General features: G+C 46.3%; 2 non-coding genes across 2 annotated transcripts; one reads left to right on the forward strand and one right to left on the reverse strand.

Annotated features, from left to right (window-relative positions):
- The first annotated feature begins 21,127 nt into the window (after positions 1–21,127).
- On the forward strand, positions 21,128–21,219 carry Trnay-gua (transfer RNA tyrosine (anticodon GUA)). Its single transcript is given in 2 exon segments — positions 21,128–21,164; positions 21,184–21,219. It is a non-coding gene; the product is annotated as a tRNA-Tyr (tRNA).
- Positions 21,220–22,934: 1,715 nt separating this feature from the next.
- Trnaa-agc (transfer RNA alanine (anticodon AGC)) lies at positions 22,935–23,007 on the reverse strand. Its single transcript has one exon. It is a non-coding gene; the product is annotated as a tRNA-Ala (tRNA).
- Between the last annotated feature and the right edge of the window lie 4,732 nt (positions 23,008–27,739).

Genomic DNA, 27,739 nt, shown 5'->3' on the forward strand with positions numbered 1-27,739 from the left:
GACACGGTGGCCCGATAGCCGAGGCACTACCGTACTGTGCTCTTTGCGTGAAACTAGGCCGACGCAAACCGAACGAGAGAGGTGAGGGCGTGGCGACGACCGGTTGCCACAAGAATCTCGCTTCGCATTATAAACGGCCTGTCTACCGTTCGGAACACGTCTTTGGATTGTGGTGGGAATAAGAACATCGCATGTCACATTGACCTAAACGGGCATGCTTGTATTCCATAAACAAAGAATTAGATGTTTAACTTGGCTCTGAAAGTGGGTGCAAAAATAACGTGTGGCGTCGCATGATGGTGAAAGTTGAAACAGTGTCAACGAATCGGTGTACTGCCAGATAGCCAAACACCAGTGCAGGGAGAGTTCTTTTGCGGGGTTATATTAACGTATTGCCTGGAATTGTGTTTTCAGTGCTTCTGCTAAGTTTCTTTGCGTCAAAGAGTAATTTCTTTCTTATATCTACTGGAAGTTATTTCGTCTTGAAGTGGAAATAAACAGGTGATAATGATGATGACGAAACTGATGACTGGTGAAGATATGACTAGTGAACCACTCCATTTTTCCTTATCCATATAAGTCAAATGAACAAATATTTAATGCCATAAAAAAGCGTGAACTGTAACGACACTGCACTCATATAGCCTTTACTTGAACTAGTAGGTAACTGCTAGCAATGAAACATGAGTATTTTTTAGCTAAATTTAATTCGAATGACCCACTGAATCCTAAAAAAGAAAAAAAAACACTTGAAAGCTCTAAGCAGCACTGCACTTTCGTTTCGTGTTAGTCAACTTTCATCACAGAAGTACAGGGTTCGAATGGTTTCATATTACAAAAGCCTCACCTAAGAGAATTTGTGTACTTGAATGGTTGGCCAACATTAAAATCGAAGTGCGTGTTAAAGCATTGTAGTATTTTGTTAAATAAATGAAAATGTATATTTTTATGTATATAATTATTTTGGTCTCTCCTATGGAGCTGGGCATGGAGCGTGCTTGACTCTGTGGCTCTTGCGTTGGGTGGGCGATGCACTGAAACTGGCCACGTCCACATTTTTATAGCAACCACCAGTCAGCATGTCCTTCAATGCGAACCGTTGAAGACCCCATCTGTCGCATATAGCTCATGATAAACCTGCAAGGCAGGCAGCTACACTTTCGCCAACCTCGTGCATAAGGAAGAGACATAACTTGGGTCAAGGGAAGTCTCCGTAGCTTTACCAGGAGACCCAACCGAATGTTGTTAAGGTGCGCGAAAGCTAAGGTGACAAATCTGTAGGACGCCATTTGCATAACACGGTACCTCGTGAGCAAAACTAATGAACAACATGCTCATCCTAGAAACTCCTTTTGTTAGTAATTCAATCGCACAAACTGAAACTGATGAGCGGACTAAAAGGTTCGCAATGCCAGATTTTAGTGCTATCCGTAACATCAGGCTACATTCATAGTTGGATAAGAAAATCACCGCTACAGCAGAATCCCTTGTATATGCATACTATTGCTCGGGGGAGTACTTCACACTTGTCGGTCTTGTAAATCATTTTCTACAAGGAAAATTCTCCTGACCAAAACTTTATTATAAGGAAAATGAGATATTTGCTTGGGATTCACGCCCGTTCGTTCTAACCAACCACCGTCATTACTTAGTTTCCCATAAAAGCAGTAAACACCACTCATGCCCTCTCCTTCTACGATGCGAACCTCTTCGAGTATTCCTGCAGCTGCTGTCCCGTCACCGATGCCACCCGTTATCGACACTTTCCGACATATGGCCGGACTCCACTTTTTCGAGAACCATTGAATTCCAAGAATACGCCATACGGTCATACTTTGCCCCTGCTGACCTTCCAAATATGCCCCCATGGGCAATCCGCCTTTTTCACGGCCCGACGGCGCATGCGCCCGGCCCTGGCGGATTAGTCACGAAACGTTTTGGAAGGGTTGCGCGCGCGGCCGTGCGGCCCCATCTCGGGGAAACGTCCCCCGAAGAAAAAAAAAGTGCTCGGACGCGCGCTACTGCCAACTCGGTGCCGTGTACCGCGTTGAACCTCCACTGGTAGCTCGACGTCGGTGCGGTGCTGAAAGCGTGCGTAGCGTAAGACTGGCTTTGGTACTGCGACGGGCTTTCTTGTCGACGGCACCGATAAAATCACCGTGCCTACCATCGTTCGACCGAACCCCGCGCGATAGGCCGTCGAACCGATAACGCGATAGCCGCAACGCCTTTTTTGGTATATATAAATAATCGCGCTCAAAGTGAGTAAAAACATGCCTACGAAGTTGAAAGGTTGAAATGCAAAAGCTGCGACCCTCTCAAGCTGTGCACATGAAGTTTGAGCTAATGTTGATCCTGGCCAGCGAAGGTTAGGCCTAGCGCCGTCAAGTTCGTGAACCCGCTACCGGCGGACCTGTACTGAAAAGTAAGCAAGTTAGGACGAAGGAAACTGCTTCTGTAGTTCAATACTGGCCTTAGTGATTTGAAATAAACTACTCTTTGCTTCGCCCGGCGCGTACACAAAAATCTGCATGCGGCGGCACAGCGCTGTGCCCAACGGCTATGCCAACATCTGTACGTGACCGTTCCCGTAGGCTGCCGCTCGTATTCGCAACGTAGATGGGTGGGTTTGTACGTGTTGGTATGCTGACACATTTCTTAATTCCTGAGATGTACTGTTTATCTCTTCGTCAAACGCGAAACAAGAGACGATACATTCGGTACAGCAGCATAAACAGCCGCCTCGCTCAGTTATATAGCAACAGTGTCAGCGATGACATCCGCGTTTTTGCGGGAGAATAACACGGCCTTTAAATGAGCGCTTATATGAGCACAATTTCCTCTAATAATGCTTTATGACACGTGAAAACTAAGTACGATGAAGTTAAAGAAAAGCGAGAATGAGTAATTAATTTACAGCCCGATTTTTGTAACTGGATCACAGTCGCCATTGTTTAAGTCGCTCTGGCGCTCATACTGACTCGTCTCACGGTGGAATAACGCGGCTCATATGAGCAGGTATGTGTGTTTTATTCGACGTTTGACATTTTTTTCATATCAGCGATGCACCTTTCCCCCAATTTGTGACGCTAACAATGATCTGTGGCTGTATATGTCGATGTAAACAAGTGCTGCGCTTTGCTAAATCCGACGCGGAAGGCTGCGCGCTCGAAAACTTCTTGATGCAAAATGTCTAAAGAATGTGCGAAAAGAATTGAAGAAAAAGCGAGGCGCAAGTGCAGGAGTCAGCGACAACAAACTCCAAAGCAGCCGTGCCGGCAGAGGGAACTCAGCATGTCTTTATCGGCCACACTATAAACAAAACACTGCGCGCACGCCTGCTCACCCTATATATATATATATTGAAAGTCGGACGACGACCAGGACAGGCAGCACTGGCAGACCCGTTTATTCCGCAGGCACGGCCCAGGCTGGAACACGAAGAAGAAGACAAACAGGGATGATGAGGACTATGTACGAATAAGAACCATGAAGTACGTTAGATGTGCTAACAATATATATATATATAGTTGGTGAGTGCTAAAATGGCTCCCAAGAACGACATGCTGCCCCGCTGAAGCCATTAATAATTATTCGCGATTCACGACATGCACAACCAATGCGCACTCAACAAGGGCGCAGGTTCACAAATCAACCGGCGAATGCCCCGGCACCCTTCCAAAACGTTTCCGGCGGCGTGCGGCAGAGGTCAGCACAGGAACATGAGAAAAGTGGATTTCCAAAATAGGGGTGCGCCTCTGTATTCCCAGTATTTCTAAAAAATCGCGAATACCTAGCGTGGGTCTCAGACATCCAACACTTCAATGCTCCTCCGTGCATGTGTATACAGACGGATCGGTCTCGTCGTATGCGTCACCTGCGGCTTTCGTCGTGCCTGCGCATCAATTCATTCGATGGTTTCATGTCCATGACAAGATGACACCAACATCCACGGAACTAGTGGCAATCAGAGAGGCCGTTCGCTATAGCTGTCCGCTACTTAGAGTTTTAATGAAAGCTCTTACTGAGTGTTCGCTCGTCAAACTGCCTAGCCATACACTCTAGCGGAAAAAAGGGCCACCACATTATATTTCAATGGATCCACAGTGAGTGCGGTGCACCCGGCAACGAACTGGCCAATGCCGAATTTAAGAAGGCACTCAAACAACCAGGGCCACTGCTTGGAATTCCTTTGTCAAGAGCAGACGCCAATTGCCTTCTCTCAAGTGTGATCCGAAAAGTGAGGGAGAAACACTGGGACAATTCGGCAAATCGCCACAGACGACTCCAAATATTGGACCCGACCATTAAATTTAGGCTACCACCAAAAATTCAGCGCCGCTGGGCCAGTTTTCTGCTCAAACGTAGGCTGGGGGTGGCATTTACGCGCGGGTACGTGCCCCTCATGCGGAGCACCAAGTCTCCAGATTGTGAGCTGTGCAATGTGAATAAGACTATAGGTCATGTGATAGCATGACTGCCATCAGTACGTCGAAGAGCGACGAAAGTTAAGCAGTGACATTACGCGCCTCGACAGCCCACCGTTTTCGAAGGACGTCATTTTACGCCCTTGAGCAAGACGTGAAATCTAGTTTTCAGATCATAATGGCCTTACCTAACTTTTTGAAATGTGCGGGCCTGGGCTTAAGGCTTTGCGCAGACCTAATTACTTGCTATATTTTCATTCATTCTCCTACTGTCATCGTTGCCCCCATCATGCGCCTCTTTCTTCCCTTTTCTCTCCCTCTTTCCTATTCCCAATGCAGCGCAACTAGCTAGGGGAATGCACCTCAGGACGACACCTCAACATTTTGTACCATTACACTTTTTTTCTGTCTCACTCTCTAACTTCGTCACTAAAGAAGATCACCAAAGTTAAGATATCACTTTTTGTGAGAAAGCAACTAAGTATAACGAGTGAACTAACATTGAACCGGTCAAGTTAAACGAAGCCAAGCGAAGAATACGGCAGTGCCTTTCCCGAGCTTACTTACTTCTCGGTTATTTCATTTTCACATCAAGAAAGAAAGGCCAGCTTGACCATAGTTTAGAAAAACGAAACATTACCACCTTACAAAGACCGCAGGTTGGTCTAAGCGATGGCGGCAAAAATTTAGCGGCAGCGTTTGTAGATAAAGTCGTGTGTCATTCAGCAAGTGAGCACAACATACAAAACACACGTTCCCTTACGCCAAGTACAGGCGCCACTTAAGAAGACCTATTCACGGAACCGACACTCCCAAGTTAAAATGTCGACAGTTAATGGCTTTTATGGGCAAGTGTTTTCGTCTTGAAGACTTTTTTCGGTGAGTCAGAAAGTTACGCATTCATTGGAGAACACAGGGTTAAGATTGAGACGCGGCAGCTTTAAATTCATGAGGAACCTTGTCGAATGCCTTTTGGAAATCTAAAGAGAGGGCATCTACAGGTACATTTTGATCAAGATGTGAACTTGTGTCATTAACGAAGAGAGATATTTGAGTGTCGTAGGACATGCCTTTCTAAAAATCGTGTTGATTAGGATAGAAAAAATTAGTGGATCTTAGAAAGTTTACAATAGGAAAATGGACTAAATGCTCCATTAGTTTTGAACAAACACTAGTGAGGGAATTGGGCGGTAATTGTGGGTCGATAACGATGATCCTATTTATTTCGAGCACTGGAATTATCTATTTTCGTGTCCTGCGGCACCACTCGAGATAATACTGATTGCTGAAAGATATTACACACGATAACACTACAGATATGCGCAGTCTACTTAAGCATTGTGGAATTGATTCCATCAACGCAGGCCAAGGATGTTATTTGAAGGATTATATTAGTTTGTTGATACCGTATGCGTCAATTGTTATGTCTGTAATGGTAGGGTGCTTGATGTAAGGACAGTCTGGGAGTTCAGAGATAGGTTCAGGAGTGAACACGGAAGAGAAGACAGAGTTCACATACTTTATGATCATGAACACGGTTATTGTCTTCATCATACATGACAATGGTTTGTATTTGCTTGGGTTAATGTATTCCTAGAATTGTTTGGGATTGATTTACAGCATGCTGGGTAGTGTTGTTGAGTAAAAGGTTCGTTTAGCTTTTGTGGACAAAGAATCAAACGCCTTTTCACTGGCGTGATATTTTTCCCAAGCAGGAGTGGTGTTGGAATATTTGACGGTGAGAAATAATCTTTTCTTTTTAATTTTTAGACATTTTAATGTGTTGCTGAACCATGGGGACGAAGGTAGTTTGGTAATGTTTGGTATGTAAGCGGCAGCGAGTTCGAGCATATTATTTTTTATAAAGCAACCAGTTGGTGTCAACTGTGCGCTTCGGGAGATCTACAATATATGAGCTGTAATACTGGGTTAGTTCATTGTTAATAATGACTTAATCACCTTTATCGTAAAGTGTTATTTTTTTCTTGTTTTGCTCTGAGGTAGTTGACAGGATAATTCTGCATGGAGTATTGAGTGATCACTTAGTTGTCGCAGATGTGTTGCAGAAGAAACACTGTCGGAATGGATGGATGCGAACAACTTTATTGAAAATCTGGCGAAGTTTAACGACCTGCGCTCAGGTCTCCCATGAGGGGACTTCGAGGCTTTGGCTCGTTGCCGCCTCCCTTGATCGCTGTACTGCCCACTGTTGTGTCTTGAGGTTGGAGCTGCGCAGAGCGGCGGCCCACTTCGACGCAAGAGCCTCAGGAGCTACTGCTATTTTAGCTTCTATACCAGGACACTCCACAACATGTGTGAGAGCGTCTCTCTAATTGCCTCATATAACTTGTAAAAAGCGGGGGGAAATATGCTGCAATCACACTGGATCGGATAAGGCATCCGGGTTCAATTGACGCCAGACCACTGCCTGGGGACGTTTCATTTTGGGTGAGGTGGGAGCAACGTCTTTCTGCCTAACTGGTGGTGTTTGGTGATGTTGTATATGACAGAGCTTTCTCGCGTGTTGCGCTCGAGGAGGTCCGAACTCGAAGAGGGGGTCGGACTCTGCGCGGCAGGTCAGTTCTCACGCAGAGCGTTGTGCCACCTCAATCAACATAGGGGTAGGGGAGGGGGGGCTCATCGTTTAGGTAGGCAACGTGCACTAGGAACCACATCATCACGGTGCTATCGAAGTGGTTTCCACCAGCTTTCTTTGGGATCTGAAGAGCTTTGGAGGAAATGCACCCCCGCGCGTAATTACGAACTGCGGATTGTGAGTCGCTAAGAACTACCTCGCAGAGCGGGTCGGTAAGCGCAAGAACAATCGCAACCTCTCCCGTTTTTCTGGGTATTCCTTGCTGACACGCGTGCGTGAGCCGGGAGTTATTGTCTATGACTGCTGCCATGAATCAGTGTTTTTGTGCTCTGTCGCGTCGACGAAGCGCGTAGTCCTCTTCCCACCAACGGAGCGCAACAGTGCCTTGGCGCGGGCCTCGCGTCAGCCCCCGTTATGTTCGGCGTGCATGTTTCGAGGGACAGGGGCGACGGTCAACATGTCGCTGATGGTGGGTGGAATGGCCTGTTTCTGACCGAGTTGGACGTGGTAATTGAAGCTCAGTTTCGGCAGGATGCATCGACCCGTGGCTGTGAGTGACATGCGTTCGAAGTTGCGAGGTTTTTTGCGCATCCCCCATTTCCTGAAGCGCGTTGTATACGCCCAGTCTTAGCAGATAAGCAGGGCTCGTGGGCTCCGGTAGACCAAGGGCGATTTTGTAAGTCTTGCGTATAAGGGTGTTGAGTTTCTCTCTTTCGGGATATTTCAGTTGTGGAAGGCAGCCGCATTGCGAAATAGTGCATAAGGTGCATGACGCTGTTCCCCTTCATGCCCGTGGGCTTGTTTATAATGTGTCTGATCAGGTGGCTAGCCGCTATAACCGTTCCTTAGATCTTGCGGATAGCTTTTGCGTTTGACCGTTGGCTGTTACATGCATGCCGAGGATGCGTATTTTCTGGACTCGGGGAATACAGGAGCCGTCTTGCGCACACAGGAATATTTCCTCACATTCCCTCCATTCGCCGGTAGGCTTGCTCCGGCGGCGCGCGTGGTTGAGGAGCAGCTCCTATTTGAGTGGAGATAGTCGGAGACCCGTGTCTTGGAGGTTGGTGTCTACTGCAGAGACCGCTGCCTGTGAAGTGCCTTCTATCTTACCATCACTGCCCTAGTTGACCCAGAGGGTGATGTCTGCATACAAGGCATGATGGGACCGTCAATCTCGTCGAGGCAGGCTGCGAGATCCCAGCATGACGAGGTTGAAATGGAGCGGAGATATGACCGACCCTTGAGGAGTGCCGGCGCTTCCTTGCGCATGTCCATCGGAAGTCATGCGGTCGACGGCGAGGGTAACTGTGCGGCGCGACAGGTAATCTCTGATATGACTGTAGCTTCGCTCGCCCATGCTGAGTATGTTATTCGGCTCAAGGTTGCTGCATGCGCTACATTGTCGAATGCCTTTTCCAGATCGAGACCGATGATGGCCCGGGTGCCGGTAGTGGGGTCAATAATAATCTGGTGGTAGAGCTGCAGCATGACGTCTTGAGTGGAGAGGTGTGAGCGGAAGCCAACCATAGTGGGCCGGTAGGCTCCAGTGTCGTCGAGGTGGCGGTTATTACGGCTGAGCAACGTATGCTCCATCACCTTGCCAGCGTAGGATGTGAGGGAAATAAGCCGCAAGTGATCGAGGCTGGACGGCTTGCCGGGCTTCGGTATCACGACGGCCTTAGAGCGTTTGCACGCTTCTGGGTTGCGACCCGATCACCACCATTTGTTGACGTATGCCGTAAGAGCGGTGATCGAGGCATCATCGAGCTTTCGTAGAGTCTTGTTCGTAACCTTGTCGGGACCAGGTGCTGATAAAGATAAGGTCGAGTATGTTTGGTTACTGTTTGTTTTTTCGCCTTGGGTTAGATACTAGTTGCGTCAAACCAAAGGTTATCCATGTGGTAAGGAAGCTACTTTTGGGGTTACCTTTAGACAAAGTTATGGCTGGTTCACACCATGTTATATCGGGAAGGTTAAAGTCACCTAAGAGGAGTTGTTGTTATGACTGAATGACGTCGTAACACATTGCAATGTCTCGTGGAAGTGAAACGTAAAGGAAGTGTCTGCGTTGGGGGGTCGATAACATACAACGATAATTATTTGTTGCTGTGAAGGAACTGCACATAACGAATACAATTTCTAGAGAATAAGTGATATCAGCAAACGAGCAACAAAGGCTACGATGGGCAACTATCAGGATACCTCCTCCGCGTTTGCCTACACGGGCCCCCCTAATAATGTCAAAATCATGGAGGAATAATTAAATTCAGTGTTATCTACAGTTGCATTCAGCCATGCTTCTGTTAGTACTAGAAACTTACAATCGGAAGAATCAATGAGGCTAAAGTGTTTCGCGCTTGGGCAGCATGCTTCTTAAGTTAGTACAAATAAATGATACAGGGATGCTTTTCGGCTTTGCAGTAGCACGTGATGGTAGCTATGAAGTTTATATAACCCAATTTGTAGCGTTATCATACTTGTAAGCTCTGTTCTCCATGATTACTTTATCATATCGAAGTTTAAATGGTTTTTGTTGGGACTTGCTGAACTCGATTTACGTGCATGCGGAGTGTTAGATGAGTAGCCTTCCGATACGCTGTGGTTGGACCCTCTTAGTTCTTTAACATTTGAAAGAATATTTTATTTCACTTTGAAATATGCTAGCTGGATAGTTACCTGTCTGTTTTTATTAGTGTTGTATTTGTCAATTGTATGAGCGCACTCGATATCTAAGGGGCCTAACTTGAGTTTAAGTTTAGAAATGCAAAGTTTCACAATCTTGCTTTCCGATTATTGCCACGTTCCCGCTCAATGTCAGCTATTCCAAAAAATACAAGGTTAGACTGACGAGCCCTATATTCCGAATCGTGATGATGTGTCGAAAATGGCTTTTGTGTTCTTATCAACAACTGTCTTGACGCAACGAACTTCGGCCTTTAGTGCAGTTATAGAGGAAACATTGTCTTCAATTTTTGTCAATTGCCTGTTTATGTCGTCAAAAATTTTATCTTTCTGTGATAACGCCGCGGTGCTCGCTGTACGTGTTCGTGGCGTTCATACGCTTGCGCGTAACCCGCGTTCACGAATCGAAACGTCACTGTAACTTTTATTTCTTAAGCAACTTGCACGAGCCTCAAATAGCAAGGCACGTCCCTTTGTGTCACCGTACAGATTTTTCTAGTAATTTCTTTTGTCGCCACTCGTGCAAGTGAATCTTCATTTTTCCTGTGTGTTTCGATTCCTTGTCCCCAATTTACTGTCTCTGTTTCTCTTACTTTCTTTTTGATGACTCCTGGTTGTCTATGTACACTTTCGATTACCCTATACTTGGCTGCACAGTAGCTGGAGGTACTGGAGACGGTAACGATGCGTCCTCTGTAGTTTAAATTTGTCACTACCAGCCTCAGCAACTACGCTTTAGATTTCGGCAAAAGGAAATAGCAATGCGGATGCGATGCAACATTCTTGTTCGTTAAACGGTCCCTGAACGGTTTTTGTCACACTCAAAGACACAACATATCTCTCAGGGAATGCTTTCTCACGAGAATGTCGTGTTAGTACGCTCTAATAAAACAGGTACGAGTGGTTAAACATCACTCTCATCTTAAGCCACGGCGTTATCATTCAACTTTTATACGGTGTAGTGATCGCTATGTCCCGCCTCCTTTGTGTGGTGACCCAAGTTTAGCCTACTTCTGGTTTACTTAAACCGAATGCGTTGTTGCATCTGATTTTTTCCTAGCTGTTCTCGTTAAGCCTTGGCTAGATGGCACGAACTTTCAACGGTGAATGAATTCGTGGCGGCACGACGCGCAATGTTGGCGGCTTACGCTACATGAAGCGAAACGAGGCTCACCGCGCCGGACATTCCTGGCGTTGCGGCGCCGAATACCCGGATGTGCAATCAAGAAAGTAAAAAAGCCTGACAACATGTCAATATCTACCACGTACGTTTAAAATTTTTTCTATTTCACGCTCGGAAGATTTCTTGGCAGCCGTCAAGAGCAAAATTAAGCGTCTCCACAGCTTAGCTAGAGCTGTGGCTGACGCGTAAGAAACTTCAAAAAAGGCTCTATAACGTTTCATTTACTCTAAAAATAAAGAAATAACGAGTTAGAATACAAATACCTACAATGACCGCAGAAATCAAACTAACACGGAGTTGCACCACCGCACTAAAGAATTAGTCAACATGGTGGCTCTGTCTCAGACGTTTTCTCACTTTGTAAGGCACGCCTTCGCAGCGCTTTCCTTTTCCAGATCTTAACGTGTTAGGATATTTTCTTGCGGCCATTATAAGCACATTATACACGACACTTGGCTAACTGGCAAATTTGGAACCTGTAGCTGCCGCTTCAAGCATCTTTATTTTCACTATTGCGGTCTGATCACTGCATTCATCAACCCGCACTATCAGTCGCTAAAGCTTTCAATCGCAGTACTGATCAAGGAGATTGTTGTTAAGAATGACATGCGGTCTGTTTAAATATATATCTTAATGATAAGGCGGACCTACGCTACTGACTGAGTAAGTTTCTACACAATTGTTAAAATTGCTTAAGGGTCCCTCTAAAAAGTGATTCAACCATATTAGCGCCCGTTAAGTGCAAGTGGATCGTCGCACGCAGAAAGAAATGGTTGCTGAACCCAAGCAATACGGGCCATTGAATACACTAGCAATACTTTGCAAGTACACTGTGAAGTATTTGACTGTTCTTGATGATGGCGGCCGACGTATTTTGGTAGATGACATCGTAGTGTGCCTACGATGACAGGGATGGCGCGACGACAACGGAATGATGGCTGTGAAGATGATGATCGTTCGTTGTGGTGAACTGCCACGACGAAACCGCGTATTTGACAAGAGATGCGCATCGGACTTTTATTAATTTTCATTCAGACTATAACAAAAGAATAAAAAAGTACATTCGTATTGCTAGGAGGCTGTTAAAAAAGCTGAGGAGCCATTCCACTCTGTGAAGGTGCATGAGCAGCGAAGCTGTTGCACATCACAGAGGGTTAGACTAGGGTACATGTATTTATTTTCGTCATTTGGTATTGACAGTGACGATAGCTTTGTGATTACTGTGATAAACAGTGATTAGTTTGGTTAAACATTCGACAGATTCTAGGTCAAAGTTAAATCTATACACGGCCGTTGTTGAGTGGTTGAGTGACTTGGATTGGTGTCGCACTTCAAACCAAATTCTTCCAGCACAAACTGAGTAACCCATTTCTTGCGTGGTTTTGAAATGTCCACATCGAAGTCTCCAACGATGATCACAGGGGTAGGGTCATCACGGCTAAACCATGCATAGTGCGTGGTCGTAAACTTCTCGTTATCACACTTGGGTGTGCCTGTAGATACATACACCGTGGATGTCACAATTTCGTCTTTCATTTGTACGGCACAGACCCAATGCCACAGAAGGTGACATTGTTTTCTTTTGAGTCAAGGGTGCATAGTTGCAGATACATTTTGTCCTTTGGGTGTATGACAACACCTTCTGGTCGAGAGCCAATGTGGTCTTCACAAACAATTGCAGAATAACCATCGACTCGAGACAATGCAAGTTGAGCTACTTATTTCATTTATTACATATATTTAAATATATTCTTTTACCCTGCACCTCCACCAAAAAAAGGTTACTGGGTAAATGAAGCAAGAAATATACTTAGAGAATATTTACAATAACTAGCGGCTGAGGAGATGGTAGCCAGCTCGCGAATTTAACAGCGTTGCCTTCTTCGGTGTAATCTTGCAGGTCTTCTTCATCAGCCTGTCACAATATTTGTTATTGTTATTGCTAGGGGCAGAAGGTTTGAAGCCTGCTTCACCTCCGCCGTGGGTCGGCCTACGCTCACATTTTTCATTGTTGATGCACGGACACGAAACAAGACACCGGCCTCTTGTTTTCGCCTGGCACGATGGCCAACCAGTGTGTTTGCTGCGCCAAGTCCGCCCCATTGTCTTAGACTAACGTGTGAGCCTCAGCGTTCATATCCGCGGCACACTGCACGGCAGCGTCAGGGTAATATGGGATCTCTCCCGCTCCTGCACTCGGCGGCTCATACCCATAAACTCAACGCCAGTATGAGCCACACATGATTTCTTTCGTACCTTCATTCTTCCTTTATTTCTTTGTCTCTCTCTTTCTCTCCCTTTCATTATTGATTTCTTTCTTTCCTTCCTTCTTTCTTTCTTTATTTCTTTGTCTCTCGCTTTCTTTCCCTTTCATTATTGATTTCTTTCTTTCCTTCCTTCCTTCCTTCCTTCTTTTTTTCTTCATTTCTTCTCTCTGGCTCATGCGCGCATATATACCTGGTTCATATCCGCATATGCAATGCGGGTATACGCCGCACGTGATTTTATTATCGTTAATCGTGACGTAAGTGACGAGCATGTCACATTATTGATGTCATGACCTATCAGTCATGTTAGTCATCCGTATTGACACCTGTGCTAAGGCACAACTGGCCAGTGGCGTAGCCAGAAATTTTGTTCGGGGAGAGGGGGGGGGGGGGGCTCAGGTTGCAGCGCGGCCTCCTCCTTATAGAATTTGTCGAGGGATCAAATACATGAATAACTGCACTGCCAAAGCCATTGTATATTAGATGCTGCACACGAATTATTGAACGCTACGCTTTGTCAAGTAAATTATGTATTTTTTTCATAAAAGAATATATTCGTATGTCCCAAAAATTGTGGCAGAACTAACTGGTATCAATGCTTCCGCGTTTTTTTTGTCTATTTAATAAGTAAAGAAAATATCACACGAACTTTAGAACTATATCAGTTCGAAACCAGCAAAGCAGTGCATGCAGCTGATATGAAAAACGTAAAGGCCATGAAATGAATAAGTTGAGGACAAATATTTGATGCATGTTTGTCATTCAAGAACCTTGTATGCATTTTTGCGCATATGCAACGGCCAGGAAAAACCCTCAATGAAGCTGTACCTCGTTGCAATAGATTGCGCAGGAGCAGCTGTTACCGGTCATGCATTGTAATTACACCAAGCATATACTCGCAACAGTGAGTACAAATAAAAAGTAGGAGTTCTGAAAAATATACAATAGAAATGCGAAGATAGAATGGAATATACAAATGCGAAGATACAACTCGCTAAAGAAAAAAAATTGTCGCTGGAACCAAAGTTCACTGCTTGTATACACGAAACCTCGCAACAAGATATTTAAATATACGTCTAAGTCTCCAATAAATCTACGTATTTAAGCAAACGTCACTGTATATAATGCGTCAAACAAGACAAATAAACATCTTGCGCAGTCACAGATAGTAAACTTTGCGCACAGAAAGACAAATGATCTAGGCAAGAACAAAACTATGATCGCCGAAATCGTGATATGTACTCGGGCCATGCAGCGGTCGCGACAGCGCCATGTGGGTAGAATAATAGAGGAATAATACAGAAATCAGTACGAAAATTTCTAATTTAACTGCCTGCACAGCGGCAACAATTATCAATTATTCTGCACCTAATATTAAAGGAGGGTATTGCTTCGTTTCAAAAAAGAAATAAGAGTAGGTAGCTAAAAAAAGAAAGAAAAGGCCAAACGAAAGCCACAGATGATGCGGCAAGTTGAACTACCCATATCCGAGTGTGTTTTTGGCAAACGCCGCGTGGGCCCGGCTTTCAATGAGCAAGGTCGGCCAAATTGGTTATTGATGTCGTCGTAATTTTCGTATTCGCATGATAATTTTGATCATGATGCTAACTGCTAGAATAAACGGCTAAAATTTCTGCAATTTTAAAAGCTAACGAACAGTCATGCGTTTTCATAATTACGAGCTTATATAGGAACGTGAAGGAACATATATTTTTACATGCATTTATTTTTGCTGCTTCGCTATCTAAACGATAAACTTCACTCGGCTGGGAAGTTTAGCGAAGCGGTCAATGACTTCGGACACGTTGATGCCGACGTCTCTGTAGGTGTATAGAAGCGCCAGCCTAACGATGCGTTCCACAGACATTGTAGAGCGCAAGTAGTTTTTATTGCGATAGCAATTATATGGACACTCCAAAGCAGATTTCTGCCGTCAGCGTCGCCGTCGTCGTCGCCGTCGCCGTGAGGTTCTGTATGACGTCAATGGAGATGAAATCGTCGCCGCGCGCCGCCGAACGCTGTATGTGCGAGTGAAAGGGCGCGAGGGACGCGCGCTTTCACGGGGAGTGAACGCACGGTGGAGAACAAACACGCGTTCTGTGCCGTGCTCCCTTAAGGGCTGCAGAAGTAGGCGTCTCTTTCCTCCTTTACAATCACCATATATGTAGAGCAAACGCGCCTTCTTCTGACGCACGAAAGGCCGTGGGAGGGAGGGAGAGGGAAGGGAGGCGACGTTTAGCTGCGGCACCAAGTGCCTATTTATATCAGAGGCTCCGGCAACAGTCACCAACGCCGCACGCATTTTGTGCGAACGCGGGCAAAACGCCGACGGCGTCGACAACAGTTCTGCGTGTTGCCGGTGCTGCTGCATGTCCAAGTTTATACAGCTGATAAAGCTACTATCATTAGTCCGCATAGCTCTCTACAAATTTGCTATCGCAACTGATGCTTCGCCTTTCAGGTGAAACTGCGACAACTTTTTTAGCAAACTCTTCTTAAAAAATATTCTCTCTGTGCTGGCAGTGGTCACTGGAAGGATGACTAGAATCTGCAGCAGTTTGTACACATTTACATATAACCTGCAGTCACAATCAGAGAGGGCGTCTATTCCGGTGCTAAAACCTAAAACACTCCCTCGATGTCGTTGGAATCCTTGTTTAGGTACCTTGCACAAACAGTAGGCTGTTCGATTCCAGCGATGTCCATCGTTTCGTCAGGAAGTATGGAGAAGCAGCCTGCTTTTGCAACTAGGCTTTCTTTGATAATGTCACCACAAATTTCTATAATTTGGTTTTGTGCATCTGGGCTTAAATACGAGGCATTACTGGGGCAACTTTCCAAATGGTTCTTCAGATATTTATCTCCCCAATCAACTCACATGCGAAGAAGTGCTCTGAAATACTTGTATTTTCAATGGGGGCTATGCTTAAATCCATAGGGCCACTGTTCCTGTGGCCACGGAGAGTCAGACCTTGTCGCCCGCAAGAAGAATTCCCTGAATAATAGGCCATTTACTTTCTTCTGTTTTCTCGTATTTTACTTTGCCTGCACTGGTCCAGCTGATCGATCACATTGGGCACGCTTCCTGAAAATGTTTGGAGAAAATTATCAGCTGCTAGCTCACAGTCACGGTGATATTTAGTATTTTCGTGTGTGTGAAAGATTGTGAGCGCGTGCTGTCATTTCTGGAACGGCTTGGACACGAGGGCTCCAGTGCACGCATGTTGGCCGAAGTTTATAAGAGCCTCAAGGCCATAAAGTTCCAGAATTGAAAACCTTTTAAAGCACGCCTTTGGAAATGTCAGTGCACCTTTCGCGCCAAAAGTTTATGAGAACTTTATACCCATAAAGTTTCGTAATTGAAATCCACGCGCTCCGTAGATTCCGCGGCCGCTGCGAGATGCCGCAACGCGCCCGCTCACTATCGCAAAATCCTTGAAAGTTTGGGCTCGGATGGGGCTCTTTGCGTTACGTGACTCCAGGTGCAAGGGTGTTGCCGCGAAATCCAGCCCGAGTTCGCAATGTTCGTGCAGAAATGTCTTTTTGAGCGTCAAAAAGACATTGTAGACAGAATCCAGAATGATTTCCGGCGTCGGTGATAGTTTTGGTCGGCGGTACATGCCGGCACGAAAAAATTTCGGGGGACGGGGGAGGGGGGGCTGAAGGCCCATAAGCCCCCCCCCCCCCCTGGACACGCCCCTGCAAGTGGCGGAATCCGCCACGCACAGGCAGCCAAAATGCTCATGACGATAGTTTTTTTCTTCAACACGCGGACGCGATCCTTGTGGAACTAGGTACTAGCTCTTAACAGCTTCGCTGTAATAAAAGGAACCCTATATAGACATATACAGCTATCGCTGTAAAACACTTCGAAGAAGAACGCGCTTCGCAACCCGGTTGCAACAGCACCTTTGTTGCCGCCGAAGAATGATACAGGCGGAAAATCTTAGTGGACATCCCGCATGTGAACTGAACCAGTTTCGCGCTGACACACAGCCAAACTTCATTGAGTTAACTGCGTAACACCGAATGCGGCCACTGGATGTTCTTCAAGAGCGGCACTATTCGTTCCGTCGATAGCTCAGTTGGTAGACAGGTGGCCTGTAGAGGTTCGCGCGACCCGGACACCCATAGGTCGCTGGTTCGAATCCGGGTGGACGGATTATTTCTATTTCACATACAGTTTTTTTTTTGTTTTTAGTGCGTTCGCATTATTATGATACTTCACGCACATTCTGCAGGATATCCATATATCTAGGCATGTTTCTCGTCATCATCTTCAGCCTATTTTTATGTCCACTGCAGGACGAAGGCCTGTACCTGCAATGTCCAATTACCCCTCTATTGCGCTAGCTGATTCCAACATGCACCTGCAAATTTCATAACTTATCACCCCACCTACTTTTCTGCCGTCTTAGACTGCGCTTCCCTTCTCTTGGCAACCATGCTCTAACTCCAATGGTCCACCCATTATCTACACCACGCATTACATGGCCTGCTCAGCTCCATTTCTTTCTCCTAATGTCAATTATGTTTGTATCTGGCATGTGTTTACTGCGTTTTTAAATGGCATGTTTGTATCTAACCGTTTCTTTAGCCTCCCGGGGTCACCGGGTAGTCAGTGGTTGAATGGGAAGCGTATCGGGCTGCTGTGCTGGGGGAAGAGACTTCGAAACCAACCATCGGACCAACGTGGGTCACTGTGATTGGGCATTGCAGACATACGGGCCGCTTTTCAACGAACCTCTTTCACAATGCCATGGGTCGCTGTAGTTGCGCGACTGGGTGTAGGCACCGCTGTTCGAAATAACTTTGATGGCGACTTGCACCACGGGGAATGTGCTGCTCTACAATGACGAGAAATTGCCGCAGAACCCACCTCATGATGACTGTCGACGGAAATGCGTTAGCATTGAATCAATATATCGACACAACGTATTGCCAACGTCGAAACGAGTTAAGCGTGACGCGTGTACTGCAGTGGGACTCACCTTTCGCGCTTTCCAAAGAACACTCGGCGCCATCTAGTGCCGCCGCTGCGAAGCCTGAGCGTGGCCTCCGAGATGCTTGCTTGCGCCGGTGTGTGTGAATTCTGAGAAAGCTGTATAAAGCTTCCACCGCATCGGCTCACTCGCTATAGCATTCTGCTGCTGAGCCTAAAGACACGGCTCCAATTCCCACATGCGGCGATACCATTCAGGCGCATCAGGAACGCAGAGGCACCGAGCCTCCTCTTTACACAAAAATCTCCAGGTGGCAATATTAATCAGGTAATATCCCCGTACGCCCTCTGTATTGTTGAAATAGTAGGTTTAGGACATAAAACTACATAGTTCAGCATCGATTTTGCCTGAAAATATGTGCGGAAGTTGTGTACATAAAGGATTTAATTGCCAAAAATCTCTGCATTTGTGCTGGATATCTCAGTACCTGATTGCGCATCTGTCATCCCCTCCGCCCACCAATGCCCCAGCTTAAACCCGGCCACATTCCAAGCTTCCAAGTACAGTTTGCTGCTCTCTGGAATAACGTTGCAGATTCATAGTGGAAAGACGGTTGCCTACGGTATAATTTACCCCACCATATCAGTCTAAAACGCAGGCAATATAAAATGATTATAGAACTACACAGTCTCCAGAAATTTCAAAAAAGGTCCGCAGATTATTTGTCTGTTACCAATGCACCCCTTGTTAGATGACACTATGGTCTCTAAATCACAGTGCGCATTGCGAAATGCGGAATCGTTTTGTAATAGCCGAAGCAATAAAATAAGTATTACTTTCTTGACCATCAAGATTCATGAACACGATCTTTATTAGGTTGCCGTTGACTCTGCATGCCGTACATGCGCTATCAGAAAGTCTACATTTGGCACATAGTAAATTTTATTCACCTTCCAATGTGGTGACAAGAAAGCGGCATTTATTTGTCTTTCAAACGCATTGAGACCGTGGCCGTTTTCTTTGGTGTTTCTACCAACATCCTTCTGCGCATTTCCTCCTGGGCGCGGTGCTTACTGTGGCACTTCGTTTGCGATGAGCTTGATCGAAGATTACTGCATACGATGATTCGATGAGTTCACAAATAAATTGCAAAGGTTACTGCATTTTCATTCAACAAGATTATCGTGACATATCTCTTCCCCCACTTTATTAGATTTAACTATAGTTACGGCCCCAATAACAACCTACAATCGGTATTTCTTAGCTCGTGCGTCGCGATTTCTTCATTTCAATAACTTGCTCAGAGCCAACATCACATTGTGTCCCGCACTCGCTTACGCTGTCTTCCGTCGTTTTTCTCAACTTTCACTTTCTTTTCTCATGTAACTACCTTTAAGCACGTCTTTCAACTTGCGTCCTCAAACGCTTTTTTCTCTGCTCGCTAGTGCGCCTGGCACTTACCTGTTAGCTGAGTCACCGCATAAGTGAGTGTGTGAGTGAGTGAAATAACTTTATTAAAGTCCAGAGAAGACGCAGGGGACACCCCGCGCCACACGGCTAGTCCCACGTAGGGACCGCCAAGCCGAGCTTGACGGCCCGATCGCGGGCACTCTGGACGGCCAGGGTTTGGTCGTTGAGTTCGGAGCTGCCCAAAAGCGCAGCCCACCTATCCTCGCTGAAGGCGGAGCCGATGGCTTCACACTCCCACAACACATGGTTAAATGTTGCCGTTATTCCACAGGCAGGGCAGTCCGCACTGGGATGCCTTTCAGGGTATATAGCGTGAAGAACCGCAAGGTTAGGATACGCCCGAGCTTGTAAAAGTCGAAGGGTCACCGCCCGCGCCCTGCATAAGGCAGGGTGCGGGAGGGGGAATACCCGTCTTGACAGATAGTAATGCTTGGTGATCTCATTATACGTGAGAAATGGTTCCCCGCGGGGTAGGGGGACTGCGGAGGCGGCGCGGTCAGTGAGTCCTCGCGCGGCCTCGTGCGCGCTCTCGTTAGGGTTAGAGGGAGAGCCCTCAGTCGACCCCAAGTGAGCGGGAAACCAAATGAGAGAATGCGGAGAGATACTTTTCAAGCTTTGGAGAATGCGAAGGGCGTGAGGGCATAAGTGCCCAAATGTTTACAGTCGGCAAGATTCGATAGTTACCCCGAAATGTCGCTGCAGAAAGATGCCAAAGGAGATCTATTGGTAACTTTACGCCGACCTCTGATTGCTGCAAAGCTGTCGCTGAAGTTTTGTAGGCTTCACGGCTTTGGATTCTTCACAACAAATTGGGGTAATGTTCAACGCGGTGGCAAATCCAAACGCTGCTGCAGGCTTCTCCGCATAAAATTTACAAGGTATTTAAACACAGCACCGGTACCATATGGCAGGCTGACCGTAGAATAATCTAACCACGCCACGCGTGTCGAAAAGAGCCAGAATATGGTACCGGGTGTCAGTGGTGTTATCACGCACCCTTGTTTTTTGTAGGTCTGTACATTCTTCGGGTTCGGTGAAAGGTGAACTGAACCGGCGAACCCAAATAGTGGAAAATCTGTCGAGAAAACTGGTTGAAGCCTCTTCCTACAGAGTATTCTATGAGGTCTTGCGAAAAAAATAGTCGTATAGGCAGGTTCCACGATTTTAGAAACCCCCCGAGTGATTATCGAACGCGACGAATGAAAATAACGAATAGAGCTAGGCTACCGATGGACGGTAAAACCACTGCAACGTCGGCTGCAGTGCGTGTTTCTTGTTTAGAGAATCTCGGCTCTCCGCTAAAGTGGCTCTACGTATTTGGCTATAGTATGAATACAGCGTAACTAATGCGCTTTTTTTTTCTCCTTAAAATCTGGTCGGAATTTCTTAGCGTCCCCTAAAGTGCCAGCCTACGTTCAAGCCAATCTGCGCAGGTAAAAGATTCGGTGACACCGGTGAGCCAATTTCGCACCGATCCTTAGTCACGTCTTCCTTCAGTTAACTGGGTCATATCACTGTCAGGAAGCGCTTGCTCTTTAAGGCACGCTGTTGCCGTTCCGTCGATAGCTCAGTTGGTAGAGCGGTGGACTGTAGAGGCACCTCCAAGACAGGCATCCATAGGTCGCTGGTTCAAATCCGGCTCGACGGATGGTTTTTTTTTTTCTTTTCGATGCATATCAACTGAGTAGCAAGAAATGCTAACGTCGGCTGCCCTCCTGAGAAAGGGTGATCAATTTTTCGAGCCAAAACAGAAAAGGAATGATTCTCTTAGAGAACTGGTGCGGGGCAGCTTTCATTTTCACTCCTTCAGGCGGGCTGCATTTGCGGATAACATTATTCTCTGTTCGACTCACTACAACTACGACCCCCCCCCCCCCCCCCCCCCCTACAGCCGCAGAGTAATCGCAGTCTGGTGGCTCTGCCCGCACACATGCAAAGCGTCACCACAAAGTCTATTTATTTATTTATTATTTATTTATTTATTTATTTATTTATTTATTTATTTATTTATTTATTATTTATTTATTTATTTATTTATTTATTTATTTATTTATTTATTTATTTACAACAGCAATTAGGGATCCCTCAGGCGAAACGCGGTTGCCAACAACTTGAAACTGGTTGAGGGCCCGGGTACATGACAGCGAATTTACAGACCGGATGTGAATAAATGTATACTAGCACAATACAATAATAAAGAGAATAAAAATAATTATGTAATAAAAATGGACACTCATTACAAGCACAGCATAATATTATTCAGTGAATACACACATTCAGGAAAATATTAGTACAAGCGAACGTAAAATGTTTAACGCGAACACAAATCCGAACGTTACGCAAATAACAATAAACACAATGCATAAAGCTCACAAAAATCATTTAATGGTAATAGGACAACATAAAATCCTAACAATAGAGAACAGTTTCAAAATATTCCCACATTTGTCTGCTGCTTTGTGTAGCGAGGCCAACGTCTCTCTGTTTACATCTGTCAAGCAAGGATGGCAATGTAAATTTTTAAAATTGCAGTAAATAGCACGTGCAAGACCACACCCATCCACCCACCGATTTCATATCGCTTGAGCACTGGCTCACTGTACCACACTCGGCAACAAAACAGCTCCTATGGGCTGCGTCGTGTGGCACGTGGAATAAGTGTTTGGAAGTCCTAGCTACCGTCGTACAACCTTTTCTTAAAGAATGTGCCAAAATAGGTGTTTCTTCTCCTTCTAAAGAGCCAGTGATGCTGGCGTCGGCATGTCGCACTTGTACTTTCATCCTCATCTTAAAGTCCATTGTGGTTGTCGTCGTTGTTGCGTAGAATAGACAGAACTAGCTGCACTATGTAGCGGGTGGGGGGTGGGGCGGAGTATGGTCGAGAATTTGGGCATGATATAACCGGTCATCTTTAAAAGGGAGGTCCCTTTTAAAGATATTATATTGGAAGCGTATAACGAAGTCGCCGAACTAAATACTCTGGCAGAGAATGCGTCCGGGACGGTGGATTCGTTGAACACTGTGATGCGTTTTTAGAATATCTGACCGAATTCCTGAAAAAAATTGTCCGGGTAAATTTTCATAATGCATAAAGCACCCTAAACACAGCGAACTATTCACAATGAGCGCGCTTATGTGAACGTTACTTTAACCCAAGGGTACGAAAAAGCAGTAACCTTTTCTTGTGAAATGCATACAAAAGCGCCATATTGCAGTTTACCCTAGCTGCGCAAAACTGATTTGCTACATCGACTTTCTCACAAATCAGTATTGCGGCATTGTCAAGGAAAAAAAAACAGGAATGCAGAAAGACTCACAACGACTTGGAGCGCTATTATTACTGCCGAAAAAAAAAGAAAGTCGTGGAGGTGCTGGGTATCGATCCCAGTACCTCTCGCATGCTAAGCGAGCGCTCTACCATCTGAGCTACACCCCCTACAAGGATTCTCGGTATCCGAGTCGCTACCGTATTGTGATGTTCGCGTGCAACTAGGTCGACGGAAAGCGAACGAGAGAGGTGAGGGCGTGGCGACGACCGGTTGCCGAAAGAATCTTGCTTCGCATATTAAAGGGACTGTCTACCGCTCCGAGCACGTCTTTGGATTGCGGTGGGAATGAGAACATCGTCTGTCACACTATTGTAAAAGGCATGCTTGTATTCGATAAACAAGGACATATGTTTAACTCAATTCGCTCTGAAAGTACTGCAAGAATCACACGTGGCGTTCATTGACAGTGAAACAGTGTCAACGAACCGGGGTACCGTCACATAACCAAACACAAGCGCAGGGAGAGTTCTTTTGCTTGGTTATAGTAACTTATTGCCTGAAATTGTATTTTAAGTGCTTCTGCTAAGTTTTATTTGCATCAGATACTAATTTCTTTCGTATATCTTGCAGAAATGATTTCGTCTTGATAAACAGGCGATAGTGATGATGACGACACAGATGACTGGTCAAGATATGATTAGTGAAGCACACCATTTTTCTTTGCACGTATGTGTCAAGTGACCAAATATTTATAGTCAAAAGTAAAAGTGAAGTGTAACGCCACTAACTAATATAGCCTGAACTTGAGCTCACTGGTAACTGAATGATAGCAACGAAACATTTCTATTTTCAACCTAAATACAACTCGAAGGACACTTTATCCTAAAAAAAGAAAAAAAGGAAAGGAAAAAAAAGAAAAAAAAACCTTGCAAGTTGTAAGCAGCAGCGCACTTTCGTCTTAGTCAAATTTCATCACCGTAGTGCAGGGTCCGAAAAGCTCTGTACTAAAAAAGCCTCATCTAAGACATTTTTTACGCTTGGAGGGTTGACCAACATTACAGAGATTAGAAATCCAAGTACGTGCTACAGCAGCTGTAATATTTATTTTGATTTTTTATTTATTATACCTCAAGGGTCCCGTGAGGGACATTACATGAGGGGTGGGTACAGGGGATAGAACATAATTACAGTAAAAATTAGTGAATACAGGTAAAATGAATACAAGTCAGTTAGCGAATACAAGGCAGGAACAAATAATATAATAATGATGCGCAGCAGTGTACACGATAATCCTATGGGTTTCCTTTTTTCTAATAATCCTATTTCACGCTGGCCCACATAATCCTATGTGGGCCAGCGTGACCACAGTAAAGGCCAGCGTGACCACAGTTTAGAAAGCACTAACGCTTATCCCCTTGACAACAGACAACAGGTTGGCCTCGCCGATGGCGCCAATAACTTCGCCGTATCCACCTGCAGCAAAATACTGTGTCATTCAGGAAACGAGTGCGCCATCCAAAAGAGCCGCCATTTTTCTCCGAGTAACGGCGGCACTTCACCGAACCGACACTCCCATGTTAAAATGTTGACAGATCGTAGCATTGATGGGCAAAAGTGTTTTCGTCCAGAAGATATCCGCTGCGTGGGATACGGTTTCGCTGTCTTGGTCACGCTCATACAGGTGTATACGTATCTTGTCATGCTGGTGCGTTTGTGCGGATTCTCCACTGGAGCATTATTGCAGGCGAATTAAAGGTCTATGGAAATAATTAACGATACTTGGAGTGCAGGTGCCAGATGTAAAAAAGCCTGACGTACTTGAACGGCGGATTTTACTAGAACAACTAGGAAGTAAAGCAGAAAAATATGTTACATTTGCAAAAGGGTTTATTAGAACTCGGAGCAGTGCAGCAGCGACAGTCAACGAGGACATAGCTTCCAAGCACGAGCGCCGTTGCCGGGCAAGAGCATCTGGCCGCATTGGAGCCGGACCCCACCAGCGCCTATCTTCGCTACAATTACCCCGGGAGTGATAAATGAGCAGTCCAGCGACCCAACAGGTCGTCATGATGACCGGATCCTAGTAAGTGTTGAGGCGGTCGACATGGACAATGTCTCGTCCACGACAGCGCAGGTCCGAAGATTGTTCAACTGCTTCGATTACATAGTTCATGGGAGATGCGCGTTCGTCTAAGCGGTAAGGGCCTTCAAAATTCGAAAGTATTTTGAATGAGAGGCCAGGGGCTGTGAACGGGACACAGAGCCACACAAGCGCGCCACGAAGCAAGGTGATCACGGAAGTGGAGTCGTCGCAAGAGCTCTTCTGGCGCTCTTGGTCGTTGGAAGTAAAGGCACGTGCGAGATCGCGGCATTCTTCAGCATGCCTTGCCATGGCAGAAGCATGCGAACCTTCGGATGCATTCGGCTGGTATGGTAAAAATTGTGTCGATGGCGTGCGACCGCTGCCGCCGTGCGGTAACAAAATGGGCGAAAAAACAGTGCTGCTCCGTGTAGCGGTATTGTATACGCATATGTTACGATGGGCAGAATGTCGTGCCAGTTCGTGTGGTTGGAGGCCACTTACATTGAAAGCATGTCGCCGAGCTTATGGTTGAAGCGTTCTGTAAGGCCATTGGTTTGAGGTTGGTACGCTGTAGTAGCTCGATGAACCACGTGGAAATCTTTGAGAATGGCTTCAACTACTTCAGACCGGAACACACGTCCGCGATTAATGAGCAATTCCTGGACTGGACCATGCCACAGGATTATTAGGTGAAACAGGAGTGAGACAACATCGTGCGCTGTAGCTGCTTGGAAGGCGGCAGTTTCGGCATATCGCGTGAGGTGAACTACTGCCGTAATGGCCGAAGGGTTACGAGCCGACGTCAAGGGAAGTGGCCCATACAAATCGATTCCAACGCACCCGAACTGCCGTGCAGGCCAGGGTAGAGGCTGCAAACCAGCTAGCGAAAGCTGGGGTGATGATTTCTGGCGCTGAAAATCGAGGCGGGCGCGAACGAAGTTTTGAACGTAGTTGTACATCCCTTGCCAGTAGTAGCGTTGTCGAAGGCGCTAGTACGTTTTCAAAACTCCAGATTGTGCACACTGTGGATCAGCGTGACAAGATGCGCATATTTCGGTGCGCAGACCGCGAGGAACTACTAACTACTGGCAGCCGTCTGCGATATAACTACGCCGGTGAAGCAGGTTGTCGCGAACCGAGAAATGGCGAGTCTGACGAGGCAACGTTCGAGTGCTTGACTGTGATGGCGGGTCATGAAGCAAGTCTATAATCGAGGCAATCCACGGGTCCTTGTGTTACTCGGAAGCGATAGTCCCAAGGTCGATGGAAGAAAACAGCGAGCTGGGATATTGAGCAGCAGGCACTGTCGTCCGGCAAGGCGGAGTGTGACAGGGCGTCGGTGTGAGAATGTTGGCGTCCATTACGGTACAGCACGTGGATATCGTAGTACTGCAGGCGATGTGTCCAGCGGGCCAGACAACCTGAAGGCTCCTTCAATGACGACCGCCAACATAGTGCATGGTGGTCCGTGATGACATCAAATGAGCGGCCATACAAATAAGTCCAGAACTTACAAATAAGTCCAGAACTTAGTAAGAGCCTAGATGATCGCCAGATGTTCTTTTTCCACGATAGTGTATGGTCTCGGCTTTCGAATGGGTACGACTTGCATCGGCCACGACATATTCAGAAAAGCTAGGTTTGCGCTGCGCGAGGACAGCGCCGAGGCCAAAACCGCTGGCGTTGGTGTGCACCTTTGCATGGGTCGATTGGTAGTAGTAGCGCAAAATTGGAGGAGACGTCTAGAAACGATGGAGATTTGCGAACGTCTCCTCGTACTCTGACGACCACGAACGAAGGGGTCCGTTGCTTCCAAGGAGCTTCGTCGGGGGCGATATGATGGCGTCAAAATTTCGAATGAAGTGTCGGAAGTAGGAACACAAACCTACGCAACTTCGCTGTTCTTTGAAGGACGTAAGTTTAGGCAATTCGGCGAGTTTGGCTGGATTGGGGATATCCTCGGAGACGACGTAATCCAGTATCGTCAGCGGCCGCGCTGCAAAACGGCACTTCTTTAAATTATGTTGTAGGCCTTCGTTTCTCAAACACGTCAAAACACGCCAGAGGCGTTGAAGGTGCGTGCGAAAGTGCGGAGCTAAAAGAACCATATCGTCTAGGTAGCACAAGTACGTGTGCCATATGAAGCCGCGCAGAACGGTTCCATCATGCACTGAAAAGTTGCTGGCGCATTACAAAGTCGAAACGGTAAGACGTTAAATTCGTATATGCCATCGGGCGTGACAAAGGCTGCCTTCGGTCGAACGTCATCTGCCATAGGTACTTGCCAATATCCTGAGCGCAGATCGAGAGATGAACAAAAATAATGCTTCTTGTAGGCTGTCAAGAGCGTCGTCGATTCGCGGAAGCGGGTATACGTCCTTGCGAGTGATCTTGTTGAGGCGCCGATAGTCCACACAGAACCGTACAGAACCGTTTTTCTTTGTAACAAGCACAGCGGAAGATGCCCATGGACTGTGGGAAGGTCGGGTCACTTCGCGGTGGAGCATATCGGCCACTTGTTCAGTAATCACGCGACGTTCTGTAGCAGATACATGATATGGGCGCTGCCGCAATGACGATTGGAGTACAGTGTCGATGTGGTGGGTAACAGCTGACGTCCGGCCCAAGGAAGGTTGCCCTACATCGAAAGAAGAACGAAATTCTTGTAAGATGCACAGAAGCTGAGATCGCTGGCCCGGTGTTTCATCGGCAATAGAAGAATCGAACACATCTGTGGGCAATGGGCCAGACGTAGAAATAGAACCCAGCATACTGTAAGGTGCACAGTATGTGTCTTCGGGAACGGCCGTAATTTG

The sequence above is a fragment of the Dermacentor silvarum genome, chromosome 8, assembly GCF_013339745.2.
Source record: "Dermacentor silvarum isolate Dsil-2018 chromosome 8, BIME_Dsil_1.4, whole genome shotgun sequence".
Classification (NCBI taxonomy): domain Eukaryota; kingdom Metazoa; phylum Arthropoda; class Arachnida; order Ixodida; family Ixodidae; genus Dermacentor; species Dermacentor silvarum.